We start from the raw sequence: 26,105 nt of genomic DNA, 5'->3' as shown, positions 1-26,105 counted from the left end.
TCAAAGCATTATAGAAACTAGCTATCAATGGAAATCATTCAGTGTGAATAAAAAAATAGTTTCTAAGCATTGTCTTTTAAATATAACAATAATTAGTTTCTGCTTAACTAAACATAAAATAAGAACAGGCTATATTTAAGTAATTAAACAATGTTGGAATCAAATATAGCTATATTAAACTCTTGCTTCCATACATATTTTACTGCATGTAAAATGTAAGGGGTGAGTCTTGGCTTTGAAGAGGAGCTGACACCAGTGTATTTCTGTTCTCAGAACCTTCATCTGGCAATGGATGGAGATAGAGACAGAGACACACATTGGAACACTGGACTTGACTCCCTGGGTCCTGATGGGAAGCAGATGAAGGGAGAGTGCAGGCAAGGAAGGCAGAATCGGAGGGAATCTTCATCAGACAATGGATGGAGATAGAGACAGAGACCCACATTGGAGCACTGGACTGAGCCCCCAAGGTCCAAATGAGGAGCAGAAGGAGGGAGAACATGAAAAAGGAAATCAGGACCGCGAGGGGTGCGTTCACCCACTGATACAAGGGGACTGATCTAATGAGAGCTCACCAAGGCCAGCTGGACTAGGACTGAACGAGCATGTGATCAAACCGGATTCTCTGAATGTGGCTGACATGGGGCTGACTGAGAAGCCATTGACAATGGCGCTGGGTCTTGGTCTGCATGTACTAGTTTTCGGGGATCCTGGTCTGATTGGATGCTCACCTTCCTGGACCTGGAGGGAAGGGGGAGGAACTTGGACTTCCCTGCGGGGCAGGAGGCCCTGACTGCTCTTGGGACTGGAGAGGGAAGAGGGGAGGAAGTGGGGGGAGTGAGAGGGTATTGGGAGGATGGGAGGACATAGAAATTTTTAATAAGTAAATGAATAAATAAATAATTTAAAAAATGTAAGGGGGCCCTAGAGTCAGCTCCGCCAGTAAAGAGCTTGCTGTGTAAGTATGGGGAAGTGAGTGGGATACTCAGTACACATGTAAAGAGCCCTTGCCTGCAACCGAGGAGTAGGGAGCTAGTGATGAGAGGATGGGCTGAATCTTTCTCTTTAGCATTTCTGCTGGATTTGGTAAGCTAAAGATTATGTGTGTTACTCCTTCTCAGAAAATAAGTGAAATTATTATTGAGAAAGATACCCAATACCTTCTTTTGTCCTTCACATTGCAGATCAACCTGTATTTATATGCACCCTCCCACGTTCATATGCACACTCAAAACATATAAGCATATGTACATATACACAAAAGTATAGAATTAAATAAAATATATGTGGAATTACATTATATCCAACATGAAGAATAAACTGTAAAGAAGCAATGTGATATTACTCAAGTGTTAGCAAAAAAATTCAAATAAATTAATCAAACAAGAAACAATCATCCCAAGTAAGTAATTCAGAAACCAAATGACAAACACTGCATCTTTTATTTCATTTGTAGATATTATCAATAAGCTTTAGATATGTGTATTTCAATGGAAAGCACAATATATTAGTTAGCTATTATGGGATAAGTAGAAAAAAGCAAATCTCATGGAAGGGGGAATAGAGCATGAAGTTACAAAGAGGTAAAGAGGAAAGTAGAGCAGGAGTATTAAATGGGGAAGGTGACTGGAAGGGCAGGGTAAAGAAGGGAAAATAGAGAGGGAAAACTAACCAAAAATACCTTTTGTAAAGCTATATGGAAGCCTCATACAAAAGAAGTTTCCTGAAACATGCACAGATTTGGGAGACATTTTTTAAATTAATAAATAGTATTCTTAGTGAACTCATTAATATGTGTTCCATGATTATTTAACTTTCATTTTCTTTATTATTTCTTTTTTATTACTTTATAAATAATACCAATCAAAATTTTCACTTCCTTCCCTCCTCCCACTTTCCTCCTGCTCCCCCACATACCTCCCTCCTCCCCCTCCAGGCCTGAGAGAGGGCAAGATACCCTGCCCTGTGGGAAGTTCAAAGCCCTCCCCTCTCCATCCAGGCATAGAAAGGTATGCATCCAAATAGAATAGGATCTTCCCCCCCAGAAAAACCTAGTACATGCAGTAGAGATAAATCACAGTGCCATTATCTTTGGCTTTTCAGTCTGCCCCAATTGTCAGCCACATTCAGTGTCCAGTTTGATCCCATACTCATTCAGTCCCAGTTCAGCTGGATTTGGTGAGCTCCTATTAGCTCAGTCTCAGTGGGTGGACTAACCCCTCTTGGTCCTGACTTCCTTGCTCATATTTTCCCTTCTTCTGCACTTTAACTGGACCTTGGGAGCTCAGTCCAGTGCTGTGATATGGGTCTCTGTCTCTGTCTCCTTCCATGCTCCCATATCTGTCCTTCCTCCATTTCAACCATCCCACTCCCCCAAGCTCTCCCTAATCCTCCCCTTATCCCTTCTCTCTTCTCTCCCCTTCTCTCACTCCAGCCCCACCCCCATGCTCCCAAATTTTGACTGGTGATATTTTCTGTTTTCAGTTTCCAGGAGGATCTATATATGTTTTTCTTTGGGTTTACATTATTACTTAACTTCTCTAGGATCAGAAACAATAGGTTCAATGTCCTTTGCTTATGGCTAGAATCCACTAATGAGTGAGTACATAACATATTTATATTTTTGGGTCTAGGTTATCTTACTTAGGATAGTGTTTTCCATTTCGTCCATTTGCATGCAAAATTCATGATGTTACTGCTTTTTTACTGCTGAGTAGTACTCTAATGTGTAGATGTGTCACACTTTATCCATTCTTCTACTGAGAGGCATCTAGGTTGTTTACAGTTTCTGGCTATTAGAAATAAAGTTGCTATGAACATAGTTGACCACCTTACACCTGTCAGAATGGCTAAAACCAAAACCACCAATGATAACCTATGCTGGAGAGGATGTGGAGTAAGGGGAACACTCACCATTGCTGCTGGGAATGCAAACTTGTGCAACCACTTTGGAAATCAATGTGGTGGTTTCTCAGAAAATTGGGAGTCAACCTACCTAAGGATCCAACAATATCACTCTTGGAAATATACCCAGGAGAGGCCCAGTCATACTACAAAAGCATTTGTTCAGATATGGAAGACATTCAAAGAAGTTATCATATAAAGAAGGAGGCATTGCCCCAACTAGACATCTCCCAGCAAGTAAAATCCCCAGTGCTAGGAACATTTTAACCTTGCTGAGTCAGTGCCAAAAAGAAGGGTCCCACAAAACCATGACCAAAATGCCCACTATAAGCTATTACAAAAAGGATTGAATGGTCTCCATAGCCTAACAGTAAGGTCCTATTGCTGAAGACACCACTTAATCATATTATTTGTTATGGAAAATTTGAGTTGGTACACAACTACAACTTTTATCCCTAATGAGTATAATTCATAGTGCTAAAGGAAACTTTACACAATACCGGAAGAAAAAAATCAATACTAACCAGTTATTTAACCTCTAATACAAAATTGTAACTTGCATGCAAGAACTATTACTACAATAGTGGTGCCAATAAATTGTGCTAAACAACTGGCTTTGTGAATTTTATTTAAGGCCCTCTCCATGAAATGGAACCCATAGCTTACAGTATTAAAGTGGTCAAGAATAACCAAGAATGTGACACGGGTAATAGCAGGAAAACTGCTATTATTCTACTAAATGGAGGTAGTAAAAATAACTCCTACTGAGACTGATAAATCCATAGATAAAAATATCATTTAACCCTTAATAAGGAGTTTTTTTCTAACAGCACCTAGTCATTAGCACAGCCACACAACTAAACAAGGTGCAGAGAAAGACCTTTGAGTATTGGGTTTTCAATGAGATGTCCATAGCATACATCTGCCTTCAAGATTCCAGGATCCATGTAAAGGAGGAGGCAGGAAGATGAAGACAGATTTTTCTTTTGATTTATTCTCTTACAATATATTTTTTCAGTTCTCCCCTCTTACCCATATCAACTGCGCCTGTTTCTTCTCAGAAAAAAGCAGTCCCTGCAATGATATCAACTGAACTTGGAATAACAAGATGAAATAAGACTGATAATAAACCTTTATATCAAGGCTAAATGAGGTAAACAAGTAGGAGGAAAAAAGGTCTATGATCAGGCAAAAGAGTCAGAGACACGCTGGCTTCTATTATTAAAAGTCCAACAAAAATTTCAAGCTAAAGAGGCACAACATGTACACAGAGAACCTTGCACAAATCCGTGCAGGCTCATTGGTATCCATTCAGGCTCTGTGAGCCCCTATGAGCCCTGCTTAGTTGATTCTGTGGATCCTTTTCTTGTTGTGTCCTTGACCATTCTGGCTTCTACAATCCTTCCTCCCTCTCTTCTGTGGGGTCCCTTGAACTCCACCTAATGTTTGTCTGTCTCTGCTCCTGTCATCTATTGTAGGAAGTCTCTCTGATGACTATTGCTCTAGGCACTGATGTGTTAGTATATCAAAATATTCTTAGGAATCATTTCATTGACTGACTTTTTCTTTCTTCCTTCTTTCCCTTTTCATTTATTTCTTTCTCTCTTTCTTTTTTTTTTTGTCAACAGTGTTTGATTATGGCAATCTAACAATACTGGGCATTGACACTTTCTCATGGACTGGGCCTCAAGTTAGACCTGCCATTGGTTGACCAAAGATACAACCTTTTATCCAAAAGGAAGATGCAAATCAAAATTACTCTGACATTTCACCTGACACCTGTCAGAATAGCTAAGATCAATAACACAAATGACAGCTCATACTGTTTGTGGAACAAGGGTAACAGTTCTCCACTGTTGGTGAAAGTGTAAAATTGTACAGTCAATATTGAAATCAATATGGCAGTTTCTTCAGAAAATTGGGAATTGATCTACTTCAAGAGCCACTTTTGGGCATATACCCAAAAGACTTCTCATCTATCACAAGGACTCTTGTTCTACTATGTTCATAGAGGTTTTATTTTTTAATAGACAGAAACTGGAAACAACCTAGATGCCCCTTAATCGAAGAATGCATAAGAAAATGGAGTATATTTACACAATCGATTATTACTCAGCTGTTAGAAAATATGACATTATGAAATATTCAGGAAAATAGTTAAAACCAGAAGAAGAAAAAAATGCTCCTAAGCAAGGCAACCTAGACCAAGAAAGACAAACATGATATAATTAGATATTAGCTGTCAATTAAAGGAAAGTCAAAATGCGATCAACAGACCCAGGAAAGCTATATGAAGCAAAAAGATCTAGAGGGGTGTGCATGGATATCCCTGGGAAGGGAACATAGATTAGATATTGTAGGTGGACTAAGGTCAGGGGCATGGGAATAGGAATGATCTGGTGTAGAATAGAGAGATGGATAGAGAAAGGATGGGAAAAGATCAATGAAAAGGTGAGCATTTAGGGGGCAATGTGGAAACATACTACAGTGGAAACTTCCTAGAACCTAGGAGAGTGACCCTACTGAGAACTCTTAGTAGCAAAGGACATAGAACCTGAACTGGCCATCTTTCACACTATGGCTAGGCTACAGCAGGTGAAACTGGGGCACCAACCCAGTCACAAAAATTATGATCCACAACTTGTCCTGCCTGCAACATGCACTGGAGCAATGGCGCAGAAAGGACTTTAAAGAGACAGAGGTAATGAATGACTCCAAGGAGAGATCATGCATTTCACATAGTGGAAATGATATTCTTTTTTTCCTCTTTTTTTTCTATTTTTCTTTTTTTATTTGTTTATAAAAATTTTCACTTCCTCCCCTCCTCCCCATACCCACCCATTTTCCCCACTGCCTCTCCTCCCCCCGCAACTCCCTCTCCTCCTCCCTCTCCAGTCCAAAGAACAGTCAGGGTTTCCTGCCCTGTGGGAAGTTGAAGTTCCTCCCCCCTCCCTCCAGACCTAGGAAGGTGAGCATCCAAACAAACTAGGATCCCAAACAGCCAGTACATGCAGACGAAACAAGACCCAGTGCCATATTCTTATGAACCCATAGAAACCGTGACATCAGGCATAATATCTGCCGAAGTTCAGCTAGACAAAATCCTAGCAGGAAATTAACACATAAGTCTACCCCAACTAAGAAGGTATCACAGTATACCTGCAGTGAGTGAAATTGAAAAACAGTTTTCTTTAATAGTGTGTCATATCAGCAACATGACAAGGAAAACTCAATGAGCATTAGTATAATGACACAAAATGGACTCCATGTTCCATTGTGTATATGTGTGTGTATGTGTGTACGTATGTATGTATACATGGTTGTGGTTTTGCTTCTTTATTTATTTACTAGTCTTACTGCTCTTTTTGGAGTATTCATGTTGCTTTATGTATTTTGTGTAGTTTAAATTTTTATTTTGAAGAGAAATAGTGTTAAAGAAGTCAGGTGAGTAGTGAAGTGATAGACCTAAGAGGAGCTTTGCAAAAGGTAGTGATATGAAGAAAACATAGTATATAAAAATATTAACAAAGTCATTAATTGATAAAGGTACTTAGACAAATATTGGCTCTCTAAAATCCAGTTATGTGTTCTTAAAATAAAAATAATGTAAATATTAAATGTCCATAAATATAGATATAAATCAAAGGTGCTATGTTTAGATTTTAAACATAATAAGGTTTTACATCAGGAAATATTGTTTTCAAGAAAATTATTTTAGATTTTAATATTTTAAATTTAAAGGCAATTATTGATTAAATTAAATATATATATATATATATATATACCAGTCTTGGTGAATATAATTTTGACAAAGGAATATTGACTCCCCTAGTGTTTATAGACTACACTTAAATTTCTTTCATCTATGTGCATATTTTAGGAACTTTCTATTATATTCGATTTCAATATGGTTTTTTAAAGTGGTTTTTATTTAGTTGTTAGTTTTCTGTCCTTATTCTCCCTACTTTATATTGTTCTTCCATAAGCCAATTCACTTACTCTTCCTGTTCTAGTTTCCCTTTTATCTCTCCATAAATTATAGTCAACATCCCCTTCCTCAAGAGAGCTGCTTGTTCCCTTAGTTACCAATTATCAGTTGTTGCTCAGATTGAGCACACATATTGAAAGCTTAAAAACTAACCTTTATATGTAAGAAAAGATGTAGAATGTTTATCCTCTGGAATCTGGGTAAACTCCCTCCAACTAATATTTTACCTAGTGCCATCCATTGCCTTCAAATATCATAATTTTATTTTTCTTAACAGCTTATATAATATTCTGTTGCATAAATTATCCCCATTTTCATTTTCCATTCATCTGGTGATGGATGTACATCTAGGCACTTTCCAAATTCTGGCTACTATGAATTGAGCATAAATGATCATGGATGAGCAAGTGTCTCTGTAGTAAGATGGAAAGTCCTTCAATTATGACTCTCAAAGTTACCAACTACAAGAAAACACTATTTTGTAGGCACAGAAATGTTAATACAGAGATTTTGACAGCATACACAGAGTCTGTGCAATATCAAGCTAGATGGGTCTCAGCACTCTGAGGGGGAAGGGGAGAGTGGGTTACAATCCCTAACCAAAAAAAAATATATACAATCAAAACCTGTTGGCAAAGGGATAATCAGTTTTCTCTAATGGGTATTTTAACACACTCTAGAACATGCTTCAAACCCAAGAGTAGTTGGACAAAGCAATATGAACCCAGTGGTATTAGGGGTACTTGTTTTGTTTTGCTTAGCAATGGCATATATGTATGTAATGGCAATAAATGAAAACAAAGGCTTACATGAATTTGAAAGATAACAAATAGGAAGTTATTGTAGAGTTTAGAAAGAGGAAAAAGATAGAGGAAATGATATAATTATATTATAATTTCAAAATTAATAGAAGTAGTTCAAAAGAATAAAATTTGAAAGAATCCTTAAGCCCATGAAGACCAATTAGTCTTGTCCAATTATTCTTGAATGTGTAGTCTTCCAGTAAAGCACGACTGAAAACTCTCTCTTACTCTCCCAGCATGTAACAGTTGCTATAGCTCTATAGCTAGAAGTGGGATTTTATGACCACCTTCGATCTCATCACTGTACTTTGGTATGGCTAGGGCTTGCACAGGATTTGTTCATACTGTTGCAACAGTATACAACATGTTACAGATTCCCTGATGTGTCCAGAAGGCATTGTTTTGTCTAGTCATTCACTGTCTTAGATACTTGCACTTTATCAAAACCTTTCTCTAAAATGACCCTTAAGCTTTGTGGGAAGAGGTGAACTATGTGTTCCATTCAGGACTAGATAATCTGCATTGTCTTTTTTTTTTCCTGCTCCTAGGCCAGCTGTATTTCTGCTGGCAATCAATATCTATTGCAAATAAAAACTTCTCAGGTGAGAGTTGAGATGTGTATTTAACAATGAATATGATGCTAAGTCATTAGGGGTCAGTTTAACACTGCACATATTTTGCTAAATAATTTTAATAAGCTCTCCACTAGGAGAACTATAGGTTCTTTCTTGACAGTGTGTGTGTGTGTGTGTGTGTGTGTGTGTCTGTGTGTGTGTCTGTATGCATGTATGTATATATACATACATATATTTGTATGCATATGTATGTGTCCACATGCATACATATATATGTATTCCTACCACAAAAACATTTTCTTTAATTTGCTGTGAATACTTATTTATAAAAAGAGACAATATTAAAAGTCCCTTTCTTAACTGAAATATAGCTCTTTTTCAGGTTTAATTGTCATGTATGCCACTTGTTTTCACTCATTTGAGTGCTTATAGGATGCTTGCTCGGCAGGTGATTACACAGTGAACGGAATCTTCCGATTCAGGAGTGATGGAAACAATATGCTTCATCTTTAATTAGAGTCATAATAATGAAGAAATAGGACTTAAGTTTCATAGAGCGGCAGCAGCTTGTGAAAAAATTAATAGAGCCCTTGAAGATGACTCTGTAATTATAAAGAAGCAAGTGGGCACAGCCATTAAGTATTTTATGTATACAATCAAAATATATATTTATCAAGGCAGGTTCATTTCCAATACAGACTCAGCTCCTGAGTGTGTACAATATAATGTGGTGATTGGTATAACTAAGTGCATATCTGACTAGAAAAACTAAAAGCTTGAAATAATTTTTTATCCAGGCAGTGAAAAGTGAAGGGATGTAAGATTTATAAACTAGACGTTGAGAAGGACATGAAGCCTGGAGAGTGGAAAAAGTACCGAGAAATACAAGTGGTACAGCTACTACTGAGAACAAAGAATCACTGATGTTCTTAAAATGCCGAGCAAAAGGATTAGTTTTCTTTTGCTCCCTCTTTCTGTAACTCCTCCTACCATTGCTCTCTAAATCACTCCTTCTTTCTCCTTCTCTCAGCTTTCCTACTTCCAAAATCTCAATTTTTGTGAATGCCATGTGCGAGCAGGTGCCCTAGGGCTGCAATTACGGAGAGACGTTTTTCACCAAATGTACCTGTTCGGAGAGAACATCGGTCCGTTGGAACAACAGCAAATACTCTTCTAGCTAAATTGACTCTAATCCTTAACTAGGAAGATATAGCAGTATTTTACTGTTTTAAGAAAAGATCGAAAAGAGGCTATACAACCTTTTGAAACTCCAAATATAACACAAAGAATCAAGAAGATATACATACACATTAATGTTTTTAATTCCTGCTTGTATACTGTTCTTTATAACTAGAGAGAAAATGCAAACTGCCTTTTCACAGAGCCACATCATTGGTGCTTATTGTTGTTTCTTGGAAAAACCTGAGTCAGAATAGATTTGATTTTATTTATGAAATAATTTTCCTATTACTTGATGACCCTCCTAGTTTCCCCATTCTTTTACTGTTCCCTTATATTATCAGAGTATACATTTATAAAATAACAGACAGTGCGCTGAGCCTGAGATATCAGCGTTCTCTGCACTCCACTCAAGCTTCCCATTTCTCTAAATAAAAGTGAAGAGATTTCATTAAATTCAGGACATAGCTTTAGATTAATCTTGTGTTTTATAAATCAGTTTACATAAATAAACAATATCACAGCCCACTAAAGCCATAGTAGGAGCTTTTCCTACAATTAATTTTCTTATCTGAAACATAGGAATGGGAAAGACCTGTACCCAAAAACCAGCTTAGAATGTGTCTTGTAGCTGTATCTCCTTCTATTTCCACTTTCCCTGAACTGTGGTGCCGTCCAGAATTCTCCCCTGGGCTTAGATACTAAATGTTGAACATCACAAAATCCACATGCAAATATATTGAGATTCTAGAAGCCCCAAAGGAGACCACTTAAAACTGCAGTTCAGGACTTCACAGTTTCTTCAGAAGATTACAAATCAGAACGGCTTAGTGGTATCATGGGCAATCGCAGACCAAGGTTTATAGTAAAATTATTTAGAATTTACATGAATACTTGGCTCTTGAAAATATTTCTTTTCTTGTTTGTATAATTTTTTTCTTTTTTCTCTAAAAAACCACATGCTGTGTAGCAAGTCTAATCTGTTTTCAAGCTATTTTACTTTTAAAATACTGAGGCTGTAAGATATTTTTCACAAATGATCATAGTGTTAACTTTGCATTAAATATTCCACAGATGACACATTACTCCCAAACCACAAAATTAACAATGAGGTAACCTTTGCTGTGAAAATCCACACCTTCAGCAAACACTCAGACTTCCTCCCTACAGAAAACTTATCAATCACGCCTTCCACAGGAGCTTCCTCCAAGTGTGCTGCTTTGCAAATTCCTCAGAAACACTTTCAATCAATCAAACAGTAAGTTTGCAAAATTACTTCATAGCTTTCTACATTATCCTGACATTTCAAGTTTTTGACACTCTAACTTTTTTTTGTAAATCTGACCTTTTCTACCTAAATATCATATTTTTGCTTTGCATTTTGATAACTCACTAAAACTCTTAAATAAATACTTTGTGCTTTCGACTTGAAAGTCTATAGAGCAAACAGTGAGTTCAAGTTCCATTTTTTTTAATTTAAATTATTTTCATGGCTTCAAGCAGACTTTAACCTTTGCCACTGACTGGATACAATTCTGCTTAACACCTCCACTGTTTAGATTAGTGATTCAGATGAGAAAACCCTCCACCCTCCCTCATAACAGCAGAAAGCACACATTTCCCTGACTAATTGAGAAAAAATGTCAATGTAGCTCCAAGCCATGTTTTTTGCTTTCAACACGAAAATGTTATTATTGTTCTCTTGAAACAACAATGGATAAATATTCAAATAAATGTATAGAAAAGAAAATTGACCTTTATATTAAACAACAAATGCTAAAAAGTAATATTTGTGGTTATCAGTACATGAATAGCACATGAATCTTTCTTTAGAAAACCAGGAAGAAATGTATATAATTGCATTATCAGAAAACAAGACATAAACCAGATATTATTTTACTTTGGGCAAGAGAATTAGAGCCCTGAACTTGTGTTGCCTCAAAACATAAGACAAATTATAGTGCTAGAACGATGTTGTTATGTAATAAGCAGTGTATTTCCTAGCCATCCCACATTACAAAGACGTTCCTTTGCTTGGAAAACAAAAAGAAACAAATGATTTTATATAAAAACCTGAAGGTATTAGTTTATCTACTTGAGTACTTACCTCCTCACCAGTACAGCTAGCCTAAGGGTTCCTGCTTTCCCAGGTTTGGGTTAGTTTGTCCATGAATTTTCATTCAAAACATGGGAACAGACTTCTTTGGAATTTCACAAAACTCTGGTGCCTGCTATAACTCCAAAGCAAACTTCAAGGGAAGCTGTGAGATAACAGAAAAAAATTGCCTCCCAGCAAAGTAAATGTTTAAATCAGACAGTGGCCATAAATTTTTCCCGATATTGTGATGAGTCTTTACAAGTTATACTTCTGTGACTTTCTTCCACATTGTCCAGTCTCCTTTTGTTCTTGGGCAAAGGCCACTTCAGGTGTTTTGTACGTGAATATTTCTTTCATCTGTTCAAGAATGTAGTAATGGCACAGGTATATGTTGTTTTCAACCTCCATGTTCTTTTTCACCTCTTATTAGAATATTAATAAAATATGGAAATGTAAATTCTGCCTGATCAAGATAAAATTTCCATTATTGTGCAGAGAAATTTGCTTCCGTTTCTCTGCAACAATTTGTAATTTTACTTCTTTCTTCTATTCATCAGTATTTTGTCAAGATTTGATTAGATATTTTCTTAAGGAAAAAATCACATGAATAACAGTGTTTGCTTTGTATAATAAATCTTTGGTAACATAATAAACTTATCATTTCCCCTTCCTTTCTATAGGCACTCCCATATATCCCTCCATGCTCTTTTTCAAATTCATGATCTCTTTTATTTCTTTGAAATCCAATATATGTGTGTGTGTGTTTCAAAGTCCATTTACATATGCTAAGTAGGAGATTATGTATATAATATTAAATATTATACTATTGTATGTTATATATAACATATATTATATATACATGAACACACATATATGTATATATAATCTCATGTTCAGTCCATGTAATGCTACAGGTATGTACAGGACTTCAGAGTTGTCAAATCTTTACTGAAAATCCAATTAGGGCATTCTTTCTGGGGAATAGTCAAGTTTAACTTCACCCTCCCTCAGTTGCCTGAAGTTTTTGACTAGGGATGAGGTCCTTAGAGTTTTCCTCTTTCCTTTTAATGAAAACAAATTTAGTGTAAATGCTTTTTACTAACTCTGAAACTAGTTCTTATTTGAAAATTGGCCAGAGACAGCTCTAAAATATTCTTTTTTTTCCTCCCCTGTGGAAAAGACTGAGAGCTGACAACCAAATTTATTATCATTATTTTTATCCTCCCTGACTGGTCTCCTGTGTATTTAGGATTAAAGTTATAAGCCAGTTGGCTGTGAGCTAGAGAACACAAATAAGAATATTCCATGCATGATCATCCATGCTTCCTCTATCTGAATCTGAAAATTTAATTTATACTTTCAAAGGCAGAGTTCCTCGCAAATAAAATTTATATTTCATAGTTGTGTGAATTTTTTGAGGAGCATGATCAGGTTTGGACTTACACCAGTAAAAGCACTGGTATGAGAACAGAGCAAACAATTCTTCCCACTATGGGTAGGTACTAGAAAGTTTATTTAGTTTACTTACACACTCATGAAGAATATTGTGTAAGAAATTGACATGTGTCCAATAATTTAATGAATTATAGCAATTGAGATTTTTCACCCACTCAAGTATTTCCTTTTCTGGATAATGTGAAAATTTACTCCCCTCCTTTAAAAATATTTTGAAATATATCCCACATTACTGTGTATATCCTGTAAAACACAGGAACTAGTCACTTCTTTACCTGTATTTGGTACCAATTATTCAAATCTTTATCATGCTTTATTTTTCACTTTCTATTTTACTAATACTAATGCTTTTATAAATGAGAAAGTATTACAGTATTTATTTTTGTATATGTTTCATTAACCTAAATGTCTTCTAATACCATCTATACTGCTACCAATGACAAAGTAATATTTTTTATATGATTGAGTAATAACCCACTTAAAAATGGTTAAATGAGCTAGATGAATAACCAATTTTCAGAGCAGACATTCAAATGCCCAACTATAAAATAAAATCTTTTTTAATTGATTAATTAATTTATTAAAAATTTCCACTTCCTCCCCACCTCCCTTTTCCCTCCCCCTCCCCACCTTCCTCTCCCTCTATAGTCCTAAGAGCAGTCAGGGTTCCCTGCCCCGTGGGAAGTCCAAGGTCCTCCCCCCTCCATCCAGGTATAGAAAGGTGAGAATCTAAACAAAGTAGGCTCCCACAAAGTCAGTCCATGCAGTAGAATAAAAACTCAGTGTCATTGTCCTTGGCTTCTCAGTCAGCCCTCATTGACAGCCACATTCAGAGGGTCTAGTTTGATCACATGCTCCATCACTCCCAGTCCAGCTGGCCTTGGTGAGCTCCCATCAGATCAGTCCCACTGTCTCAGTGGTTGGACGTCTCAGTGGGTGGATTCTAGCCATAATTAAAGGACATTGAGCCTATAATTCATATTCCTAGAAAAGCTAAACAAGAAGGTGAACCCAAAGAAAATCATATTGTTATCCTTCTGGATATTGGAAGTAGACAAGATTGCCAGGCAAAAGTTAGGTGCACAGGGGTGGGGGTGAATGTAAGGGAGATGGGAAGAGAGAAGGGAGAAGGGAAGGATTGGGGAGAGCTTGGGGGAATGGGATGGGTGGGATGCAGGAAGGGTGGATATGGGAGCAGGGAAGTAAATATCTTAATTAAGGAAGCCATTTTAGGGTTTGCAAGACACTTGACTCTAGAGGGGTTCCCAGGTCCAAGGAGAGGTCCCCAGATTGTTCCTTGGCCAGCAGAGGAGAGGGTGCTTGAACTGGCCTTGTCCCATAGCCACACTGAGGAATATCTTGCATATCACCATAGAACCTTCATCTGGCAATGGATGGAGATAGAGACAGAGACCCACATTGGAGCACTGGACTTAGCTCCCAAGGTCCAAATGAGGAGCAGAAATAGGAAGAACATGAGCAAGGAAGTCAGGACCACAAGGGGTGTGTCCACCCACTGAGACGGTGGGACTGATCTAATGGTAGGTCATAAAAGAAAATCTTTAATATTAGCAGACATTAGGGAAAATGAAAATTACAATTACAATGGCATATAATATCAGTTTTACTCAAATGTCTTTTATAAAAACACAAAAATGCAGGTATAGATATATTAAAGGAAGAACTCTTCTTGGTAGGTAAACTATAAAATCACATAAAATCTGAAAAAAACCCTATTGATAATCCACTAAAACTAAAAACCCAACAAAAATGTAATATAGCAAAACTACCGCTAGTTGGGTATCCAAGGGGAATGAATAATTATCTCAAGAAGACTCTGGAACATGCACATATATTGCCTCATTACTAATTATTATTATACTCAAGACATTGAATGTGGTAAATGAGCACAATGGCATATTGATCAGCATAAGTAGACTGGACCCTGATTGTTCTGTGGTGTAGGAGGGTATTCTTTCTATGTTTTGCTTTCATTGGTTAAATAAAGAAAATTACCTTGACCTTTTGATAGGGCAGCCCTTAGGTGGGCAGAGTAGACAGAACAGAATGCTGGAATACAGACGGATGCTAGTTAGACTCAGGCCAGTAGGCCACAGTCAAGTGGTGATACACATTAATAGAAATGGGTTAATTTAGATGTGAGAGTTAGCCAGTAAGAGGCTAGAACTAATGGGCCAGGCAGTGTTTTAATCAATACAGTTTGTATGTAATTATTTTGGCTATAAGCTAGTAGGGTGGCCAGGAGCCAGGCAGGATGAAAAGCAGCCCGCACCTCATACTACAGAGTGGCACTCCAATGTGGTCTACTAACTCCATGTAAAACCTGAGAGGCCTTTAAAAGGAATTCTAGACACAAATATAGAGTTTAACAGAGCCTTTTGCTCTTTTCTGGCTGGGGGCCTCAGAGAAATTTTCCTGTCTCAGCAGCAGGAAAAAAATTAATGCCTTTAAAAATAAGGTAAAGTATTTAAACAGATAGTCATAGATCAAAAGAAGAAAAAAATAAGCCACATAAAAATATCACAGAGAGTCTGGATTATGGATTTTATTGTGTGTTTTTTAAATTTTTTGACTGTAAAGGAGCTAAATACAGAGAGACTTTTCATTGTGTGGTCTGCTAAGCTAAACCAGCATGTATGTTCTAAAGGTATCTTGACTTCAAAATTTGGGTCTAAGGATATGATGCTTTGAAAAAGAGGTTCTCTTTTTTTTTTTTCAAAGAAGATGAGACCCTAAGAATTGCTTCTAGACCAATATGGTATGATAGATCATGCCCTCATGAAAGGTTGCTGTGAATACCCTCAAAAATTACTTTGCTCAACTGCTGACTGAGAGAAACCTAGCAAATAGGATACACCATGAAAGACCTGATTAACTGTGCCCCCATACAGCACGAAGCAGTTTGTAGAGAAATAACTGTGCCCATATTCCCAGATATTGTTTAAAAATGTTCTTTTACATTTAAAGGGAGATATGATATAGATATGAATAATTTGCATTGGTATAGATTTTGATTTATTGATATAAATTTAAGGTTAATCTTGTTATATGTATACTATGTACTTATGATCTTGATTAAGGTGTTGTGATTATATAGTTCATTTAAAAATACAATGTATAATTAGGAAATACAGGTTGTTAATGGATAATCATCGATAATAGTTAAGCTTGTAGTCATGTTAGATTTTCTAGATATATAGGGATATATTTCAGTTAGATGGGCATTCTTCATATCTTTCAAAGACTACAGTATATTGCATTTTAAATATTTTAATAACTTAGGTCTTTTCATGACAATGAGACACATCTGCTCCTGGTAGCACCAATCTATTTCAAGAGTAAGATGGGCATTGAAGAGGCTCCTTATGGAGTTGGTTAGACATTCGGGCAAGAAACTGCTCTTGCCTGGACTGTTGCATAAATTGGACACACACACACACACACACACACACACACACAAAAACTCACAGAGAGAGGACTGCTGAACTTGCTTAAAGGTGAGATGATCCTTTGGGGTTCCTGATTCATGAAAGAGTCTGCAAAACATTCTGCAGGATACAGAAGAGAGTGACTGAACTGTCTTTAAATTTTTCTGCTTTATGGAAATGTCTGCTGGATACTATGGGCCTATGTAGGCTGAAGATGGATGCCCCAACAGTACAGAAGAACTTTAGGTGACATTTCCAGGCAGCAAAATGTCTCTGTCCTTGCTAGAGTTTTGGAAGTTGCTTACTTCTTGTTTGCTTAGGTAATTTTATATCCTTCTAGAGTTTTTAATGGGGTTGAAAAATAGATAGTTATTTTTATTGTTTTCCTTTGTTATGATAAAAGATAAAATAAATATAAATATTGTAACTGTAATTCCTGCTTGATAACTGTTTTGTTATATATAATTTTACTATGTTAAAGTAAAAGACTTTCTTTTTTGTTTAAACAGAAAAAGGGGAAATAGTGTAGGAGTGTCTTCTTTCTATGTGTTGTTTTCATTGATTGAATAAAGAAAATTGCCTTGGTCTTTTGATAGGGCAGCCCTTAGGTGGGTGGAGGAGACAGAACAGAATGCTGGGAAGAAGAAAAGTGTGGTAGATGCCATGGCTTTCCTCTCAGAGATGGATGCTGGTTAGACTCATGCCAGTAAGCCACAGTCAAGTGGTGATACACATTAATGAAGATGGGTTAAACAAATATGTAAGAATTGGCCAATAAGAGTTTAGAACTAAATGGCCAGGCGGTGTTTAAATGAATACAGTTTCTGTGTAATTATTTTGGGGGCTAAGCTAGTTGGACGGGACGCAACAAAGGGCCCGCGTTTTTCTCTGGCAGCAGGACATGGCCTGCTTCTCTGTGCAACAGTTCTGACCTTCGTTTTTATTCCACATGGTACCTTACTATTAATCCAATGACTCAAGCCTGGATATGCATTTATTACAAAGTTTATGTTCTATTTGCTTTGTCTTTTATTCCTATTTAAATTATTTTCAGATATTCCTGTTTGTCAATTTTTTGCCCTTAAATTCAACGTCTGCAATTTTAGCATCCACTTTCAAAATGAAATATATTATTCTCATGAGTTTGCATTGTCTTGAGCTTACATGCTTTATATTCAATCTTGCCTCTGAAGTAGGATGCAGATTTTAACTTCTGAACTTTGGTTTTCAGACTCCTGGTACATTTCTTCTTATACTTTCCCAAGTCAGGTTTGCTTAAAATAAAGAACTCTTCAAAATTATTGACAATTTACTTGAAAATTAGAAGCTTGCCAAAACTCATTGTATATTTAATTCACAGCATTCCTGACTGCTAGATGACCACTTACTTGATGCACATCGAGTATGCAGCTCAATTTGAGTGGGAATCATTAATTCAAAAAAGACATATTCTATATACTCCCAAAGCCCTACATTGTGTCTCCTTCAATATTGTACCCTGAACTGCCTTTTACTGAGTTTACACTCTGGCCATTAGAGCCTAGTGGAAATATTCCTATGTTCTTCATTTACTTACATATGTTAGTTCATACAAGTGATACTATTTTCTCTATTCTCATTTATTTATTTTCCTTATCTGAAGGTATTGCTTTCCCAATTGTAGAGTTTAGACTTTAATTATGCCATATAACATTATTGTGCTTTCTATATCATAAAAATATTTGAAAGAAGATTATCCAAATTGCTACAATTAATTATTTTTTAAAATTTTTATCCCTATTCTCATTAACTTTTGTTTTAGTTTTGTATTATCAAATACGATTCAGTTACAATAGATTGTTTTACATTTTTCTTTCAGCAGTCAATTCACATATGAGCTATTGTGTCTCACCAGGAGTGAAACAACTTTATCCAGCAGTGTATCTCTCCTGTGGCATACTTTATGCCCAGTTTGTCCAGAGTAAATGCAACAGAAGCTTGAAAGACTTTAAAACATCCTGATAGATTGTCACTTTGTGAGATTTGTCAATTTCTGCTTGTCTTCCTGCATTCAGGCAGTTTGTGTTCAGATAAGGAACTGAAGGTTACTTGTAAAATATTGAGTAGGAGGTAAAGATCAATGATAGAGTCTGTGGTAATGAAATGTGCAATTCTTAGGGACAGTTTTGGTCATTCCCTTTTCACTTGAGTTACTTTGTGCCATTTTGTAATAACAAGTGGTTTTATGACTCCTTCTACACTGCTTTCATGTCTGTAATGAAAAACTACCCCTGTATCCCTTTCTCCAAACTACAGTTTCCTTATGTAGAAATGACAACTTAAGCTCAATAAGTATATATATTTATAAGATATTGACTATATTTGTATAATAATATCTGGTCATTATCTGAAATATTTCAGGCTCTATTTTTAAATGCATTCTATAATAATGTTTCCCTTTTTAACCCTTTCTACTTTTATTTTAACACAGTTAACACCCCACCCCCACTCTAGAGAGAGTATAAAGTAGCTTCATGAGGGCTTTGGTATGTTTGTTTATACATCTTGAAAAGAACATTCACATAGGGGAAAATTATTCAAAAGTCTTATCTGGGTAAGTACTTAAGGGAGCAAATTGGATGAGCAGGTGGGAGTTGGTATGAGAAATCAATCAGACCACAAAAACACAGAGAAGTGCTGACTTGTAAAAGGGAAGGGAGCAAGTGTTTTTGCTATGATTTGTGTTTTTCCTTTTTGAGACATGTATACTACAGTGTAGTTCTACAGTGTTCTGTAAGGCTGAACTCCAAGCTAACATTGCTGTGCAAAGCCTAGTGCTTATTGTAGAACCCCTTCCCAGCTCACTTAGCATCATGGAGAGAAAAGATGAGACCAAAAGCAGGAATGTTCTCCAAAGGAAGTTTAATACGCTAGTATGTAACCTTACTTAAGTCAGTGAAGATTTTGATCTGCTCTTGGTAACAGTTGTATGTCTATTAAAAGTTTGTTTAGAAGTACTTGGCTTGTTCCTGAGTTTCATCTTAGGATGATAAAGTAGCTAACAGTTGTAATCTGACAAACTAACCTTCTGGATGGTCTGCCACCATCTGTGGTGACCTGTATTGTGTGGTCAAGGAACAAAAAGGAATGTTATCTTGCCGTTCGAAAAACCAAAGTGTCCATTTAGAACTACATTCAGAAGACAAAGAAGGAGGAGGAGAAGGAGGAGAAAGAAGAAGAAAATGGAAGGAAAACAGCGAATGGGTATTTTTGTAAGACTATCAATTCTAATGGACTCTGATATGAATACTAAAAAAAAGAAATCTTCCAATCTAACTTCTTCTGTTTTCCTGACTTAGACTTACAATGCTAATAACTTTTGTCTTTACTTCTACAATGCCTCTTTCCAGATATCAATTGAAGACTTACTTTTTTTGTATATATTTCACAGTTATATAAATAAAACAATTTGTGCACCTTAGGAACTGTTAGATAAGCCCATTGGAAGAATACCACAATGGCCACATATGATATTCAACTCAACTTGAAAAAGCCAGACTGGCTATTACCATAATTTCATAAAGGCAACAATGACTACCTTTTCAGAGAGTAGAGAGATATGAACAGAAAGCAGAAATTAGATAGGACAATTAAGGTAAAAAAAATATCCGGATGAAAAGCAATCAGTTTCTTTCTTCACTGAAAGTCATGAATATCCTTGGACCTCTTGAGGACCTTACCCTTGTCAGAGGCATACTAGGAGTGTTCTGGAGACTCTAGTCTGAATTGTGGTTCTTGAATTATTTGAATGCTACATGTTTTTTTGGGGAAAGAAAATTCCTGGTATATAAGTGGAATCTCAGACTTGCGTGGAGACATAGAATTTTAATAAGATAAGGTTAACAACCTGGCTAATGGACCAGTCTTCAGGAAGGCAGAGGATACTTAGGAATGAGGACTCTCATAGTTATACCAACAGTTCTCAAATTATGGGTTGCAACCTCTTTATCAAACTTCTATCTCCAAAAATATTTACATTGTAATTTACAACAGTAGCAAAATTAAAGTTACAAAGTAACATTGAAAAGAGTTTTATGATTGGGGGTTACCATCACCTGAGGAGCTATATTAAAGGGTTACACCATAACCCTTTATCTCATCTATGCTGAAGAGATAGGTGGGATAATTATACCTTTAAGAAAGTACTATACTTTCCCATCCCAAAAGTCCTACCCTGGAGGGCAATTTCTATACATCAAGCATCCATGAGGTTCAGTTGGTTCTACCTATACTTCAGAGTCCTAAAGTACACTTTTTCTTTTTCTTTGTTATGTTTATTTCTTTAAATCCTGGACAGAGCTTAGTAATGCCTTTTTTGATACTGTGGGTTTCCTTACATTCCTCAAAAATGCTCCCCACTCCCTGCTTTCACCAAGGGGCTACCTACATTCATTTTATAGACCTTATGTTGGCAACTCAAACAGCACCTTTACCTCTGAATAGCTACTGAAATTTGCAGCATATTTTCCTTGAGAGTTTTTCCATTAAACTTTAACAACTTTGTCCCAAAACTTAAACACAACACTGAAAGCAAAGAGATTTTAGGTTTAATGTACAGGCTTAAAATTAGAGTTTAGTAACTTAATGAAAAATAAAAGCTTACTAGATTTTTCTATATGTTTCAAACTACATTGAATTTAATCGATGAAACATAGTATATGACATCTGGTCAATAAAAAATGGCTTCAATAACATTCAGAAAATTTAGTACAATATCTCTGACAAAGACGAGAAAAAGTTAAAAAAAGTTTCACTACATGAGCATCTCGATGGGTAATATGAAGAACACTATAGATAGATGGTAGATAGATAGATAGATAGATAGATAGATGATAGATAGAGAGATAGATAGATAGATAGATAGATGATAGATAGATAGATAGATAGATAGATAGATAGATAGATAGATAGATAGACATATACATGTAATACATGTATTTATATTCATGTGTATGGAGGAGCATATACAAGGGTCAATAGGGTCATTCTTATACTTATATTTCCTTTTTGAAAATATTGATAAACATTGTCAATTTGTGGATCTACATTTCCTTTTAGACATTGTACCTGGAAGGATGTGCAACATACTCTTCACAGTCAGTGATGATCTTTTCAGTGCTTATTGTCCATTGAAATGTACAATCACCATAAACTATTAGTCTGTAAAAGAAAGTAAACATCAATAAAGAGTAATCTAAAAAAATCATTAAAATCTCATTTCTCAGGTTTGCCCTCCTCTTATTAATGATGATAATTAATTTCTTTTGTGGAGTAGTTTTAAAGATGGGTGAAAGGTGCCTGGGCCTTTGGGTTTTCCATGTGAGCTTGACCTTTAGCTCAGCATCAAAATACCTGCAAAATTCACAACATTTCTTCAAATGTGTCTAAGCTGTTCCAATAATGTAGGCAGGTGGAATATGAACACTATCATAATACACATGCACAAAGCAGAGATTAGTAAATTGGCAGTGACCCTGGAAAGCAGAATTCTGCAATTTAAAATTGTGACAGAATTACAAAGAAAGGTGGTGGTATAATTATGAGCTACTATATGGATTTCCTTTTCATTTTCTACTAACAGTTCTTGACAGTCTTTAACAGGAATTAGTTGAATGTTCACGTGAAATCATGTTAGTTCAATAAAAACCATTATTCAACCTAATTATAGTTAATCATAATAATTGTTGAGGATTCAGCAAGATGTGGATAGGTACTGGCATGCCTTAAGTAATTTTTATGATTTTCTTGGCCCAGTGTTAAAAATGTCCAGTTATTTTGGACATTATGTCACCATAAAGATCCTGAAATAGAAACACATCCAATTTATTGCCTAAGAATCTCTTACTATTGGGACCTCAGGAGTGGAGACAAAACAACCCCTCTGTCCACGTGTCCAGCCACTTCTTTCTCTGTCACATGCTTTGGCACAGAGAACGACCACTGTTGCTAAGAAGATTCTTGAATAAAACTGTGCAAGCACTGTCTGGACACCTCTTTTAAATAACATTTTAAAGCTGTTTCATCTGAGACCATGCTAAAGAGATGGGTGAAATAATTATCCCCTTAATAAGATCTTGCATTTTTCCTTCCCAGGATTTCCATGCTAAGGGAAGCACTGTAGTTAACAAGCCCATAGCTTTGAAACTTCAAAGTCATTCCTGCTTTTCTGAAATACTCAGAAACAAACAAGAAACACACACACACACACACACACACACACACACACACACACACCAAATCACAAGACCCTTGGAACTTTCCTATCTTCATTCCAGCTGTGCACTAAATGTACTTTCCCTAACACTGTGATTTGGCCTTCTTTAAGCTTTATCTGCTTCACTTCTCCCTATCAACATTTAACTGACCTTTTTACTGCTTTAACTGAAATCACTTGCCTCCCTGCCCCCTTTCTCTTCTCCATTTTCCTCCTGTGGGAAGATCCTAAGATGTACAGTTTACCTGGCCTGGAACTATCCTTTAAAGTTCTGTTAAAACTGACCTCAATCTTAATGAAAACAAACAAAATGGTATTTTAAGAGGAATTCCTGAGCCTAGTAAATGACTTCTAAGTTAGATTTACAGCTACTTTTAAAATTTGCAAGTATAAACTTTGGATACACTTGTCTTTAAGTATAACAAAGACCAATTCTAGTGCTTTGGCTTTGCCCCTGGTCTGCATAATTCCTCTCTCTTTCAGTTTTCTCCTTTTCTTCCTCAGTATTTTTCCTCAGTTTCTTCCTTTGAGGCAGTATTCCCCTGTCTTTCCCTTCCCGCCTTTGTAACGTATGACTGGTTTGCTTTCACTCCTCAACCTGCTATATGTCCAGTGAGTTAGAATTTGCTTCTCATTTCCTGGAATACGAACAGAGAGACTGAAGAAGATGAAAGAGAAAGAAGAAAAAATGCAGCCAAAGTTTGTGTAACTAGATCTGCAGAGCTGTCAATTTACAATTGGAAAATGGAGTGGATGCAGAAAAAACTAGTACTTCCTTATTTTCTCATATTCCTTGTACCCCTTGGTCCATCTTCTCTAACTACAGCCCCAGGGTGACCCTCAGCAGAATTCACAAAGGGGAATGACAACAGAAGGAAAGATTTAAACATAAAACAATGTTTTATGTTTACTATTATAAAAAAAAGGATTTTTTTTATTAACCAGGGCTTCTTAACCAGGATCTATGCTTTGCTATTTGATATTCCTTAATACTTTTGCTTTAAATATGTTTTCTATTACCAATAAGGATGTGATCAGTTTACCTGGGCCCAAACAGGCATTAAACAAATATATATTTTCAGTGTTAAAGAGCAAATTAATCACAAATTGATTGTAGATTATAAGTGAATGGACCAGATTTTTGAAGATATAGATTTGCAATCTTTTTATTCACTATCAATAGCAAGGAAATATGCTAGGAAATCAGGATTTGCAAATAACTTATATATACTTGTCCTTACCTTTGTTTTATGATATAGATAAATATTAAAATGGATAAAAAAAGCAATTGAGAAACATTACAGAAGAAATACATGGTGAGATTTTATTTAATAATAAAATAAAAAAGTGAGTTAATTATGATAAAATTCATTTATTAGATATTCTCTAATTAGCGTGGAAGATTCCCATTATTAGAATCATTAATTGAGCTCTGATTTCATTGAACAAAGAATGCAGCCTTTTTGCTCAGAAATTTTCACATACCAATGTATTTGTCAAGAAATAGAAATAGGACACAACTGAAGGCTTGTTCTCAAGCAAACTGCTTCTGAATGGAGGATTATTTCTCTGAGTGAACTTTTTTCCTGTAAGCCTTGACTCTCAGAGAAATATCCAAGCTGAAGTGGATTAAAAGAGAAGTATTTATAAAGAGCCTTTACTCCTGGAACAGGTCAGAATTGCCTCCTTGGTACTCACTCCTGTTTTACAGGTAAGAAATTTGACATTCAGGGCATTAATGTATTTATCTGTGTTTTCATTGGTCATTTTCATTAAAGTGTACACCTAAAAGAATGCATTGACATATTAGATTTTATAAAAATAATAAATACCACATAATATAAATAAAAATTGTAAAATTAGTAAAAGGATAATCAATGGCACAAAAGGAATAATCAATGAACATTGAGCGTTGGGCCAAATGTCGATAGCAAAAGAGAAAATGAGAACTTTACCTTCTGGTGGAAGAAGTGAAGCAAGTGTATAATGGAGAAATACACAGCCCTATTGAAACAAATCACAGTTCAAGAAGAAATAACTAGCAATGATACAAACACAGTAATCTGTGAGGACATGTAATCACCCGATTCTGCATCACTCTCTCCCAGTACGGTTTGCGCGCCATACAGATCACGAGCTTGGGGCAAAGGCCTGGGGATTGAAATAAAGACACACACACACTATCCCTGACTTCAAAATCTATTACAGAGCAACAGTATTGAAAACAGCTTGGTATTGGCATAACAACAGAGAAGTCGACCTATGGAATCGAATAGAAGACCCGGGTATTAACCCACAAACTTATGAACACCTGATTTTTGACAAGGGAGCTAAAGGTATACAATGGAAGAAGGATAGCATCTTTAACAAATGGTGCTGGCATAACTGGATGTCAACCTGTTGAAGAATGAAAATAGATCCATATCTATCACCATGCACAAAACTCAGGTCCAAATGGATTAAAGACATCAACATTAATCTGTCCACTTTGAACCTGATAGAAGAGAAAGTAGGAAGTAGTCTACAAGATATAGGCACAGGAGACCACTTCCTAAGCAGAACCCCAGGAGCGCAGACAAGAAGAGAAACAATGAATAAATGGGACCTACTGAAACAAAGAAACCTGGGTCATTAGTCAAGAGATAGCTGAATGCCACGTTATTTAGCTTTCTGCAAAGTTAATATACCTTTGCCCCAGTAGAGGAAATCCCCTCCCAGCCAGAGGGGAAAGCACAGCGCCAGGAGCCTGGTGCTGTGTGGAAATTTCTTCCCAGGCAGGGGGTTGGAGGAAGAGAGGCAGTGACAGACAGTGGAGAGGGACCTTGGCACCCTGTGATTCTCCCAGGCAGGTGGGAAATTACCATACCAAAGGTGGACTGAGCCCTGCAGCTGAGTCACCAGGCAAGCAGAGTGAGCACAGGAATTAGCAGGAAGCTTAGCTGGCTAACCAAAACAGTCCTTGCGATTTGCACCTCAAAGAGCAGGGGAAAACCCGGGATCCTACAAGGACACTTATTTATTACTGAGTACATGTCAATTAAATTACAAGAATGGTTCAGCCCTCATGGTTGGATGTTCTGGTCAGATTTGTTCACTTAGCCAAAAGCCATAGCTATCTGAGAAGAGGAGTATCCATAGAAAAGTGGTTCCATCAGATTGGCCTGTAGGCAAGTCTGTGGAAACTTGGTTAATGATTGATGAGGGAGGGCTCAGCAAACAGAGGAGGACCAACCCTTGGAAACTGGTCCTGTGTATTAAAAGAAGCAGGTCTGACCAAACCATGGAGAGTAAGGAAGCTGGTGAGCAGCATTTCTCTGGGACTGGCTCTTCAGTACCTGCCTTGAGAGTATGCTCTGATTTGTGCCCCCGATGGAGTGTGACAGGAGAATTGTATGGTAAGA

Source organism: Myodes glareolus, chromosome 15 (assembly GCF_982192425.1).
Source record: "Myodes glareolus chromosome 15, mMyoGla1.1, whole genome shotgun sequence".
Classification (NCBI taxonomy): Eukaryota; Metazoa; Chordata; class Mammalia; order Rodentia; family Cricetidae; genus Myodes; species Myodes glareolus.
Note: the sequence above shows the minus strand (reverse complement) of the source record.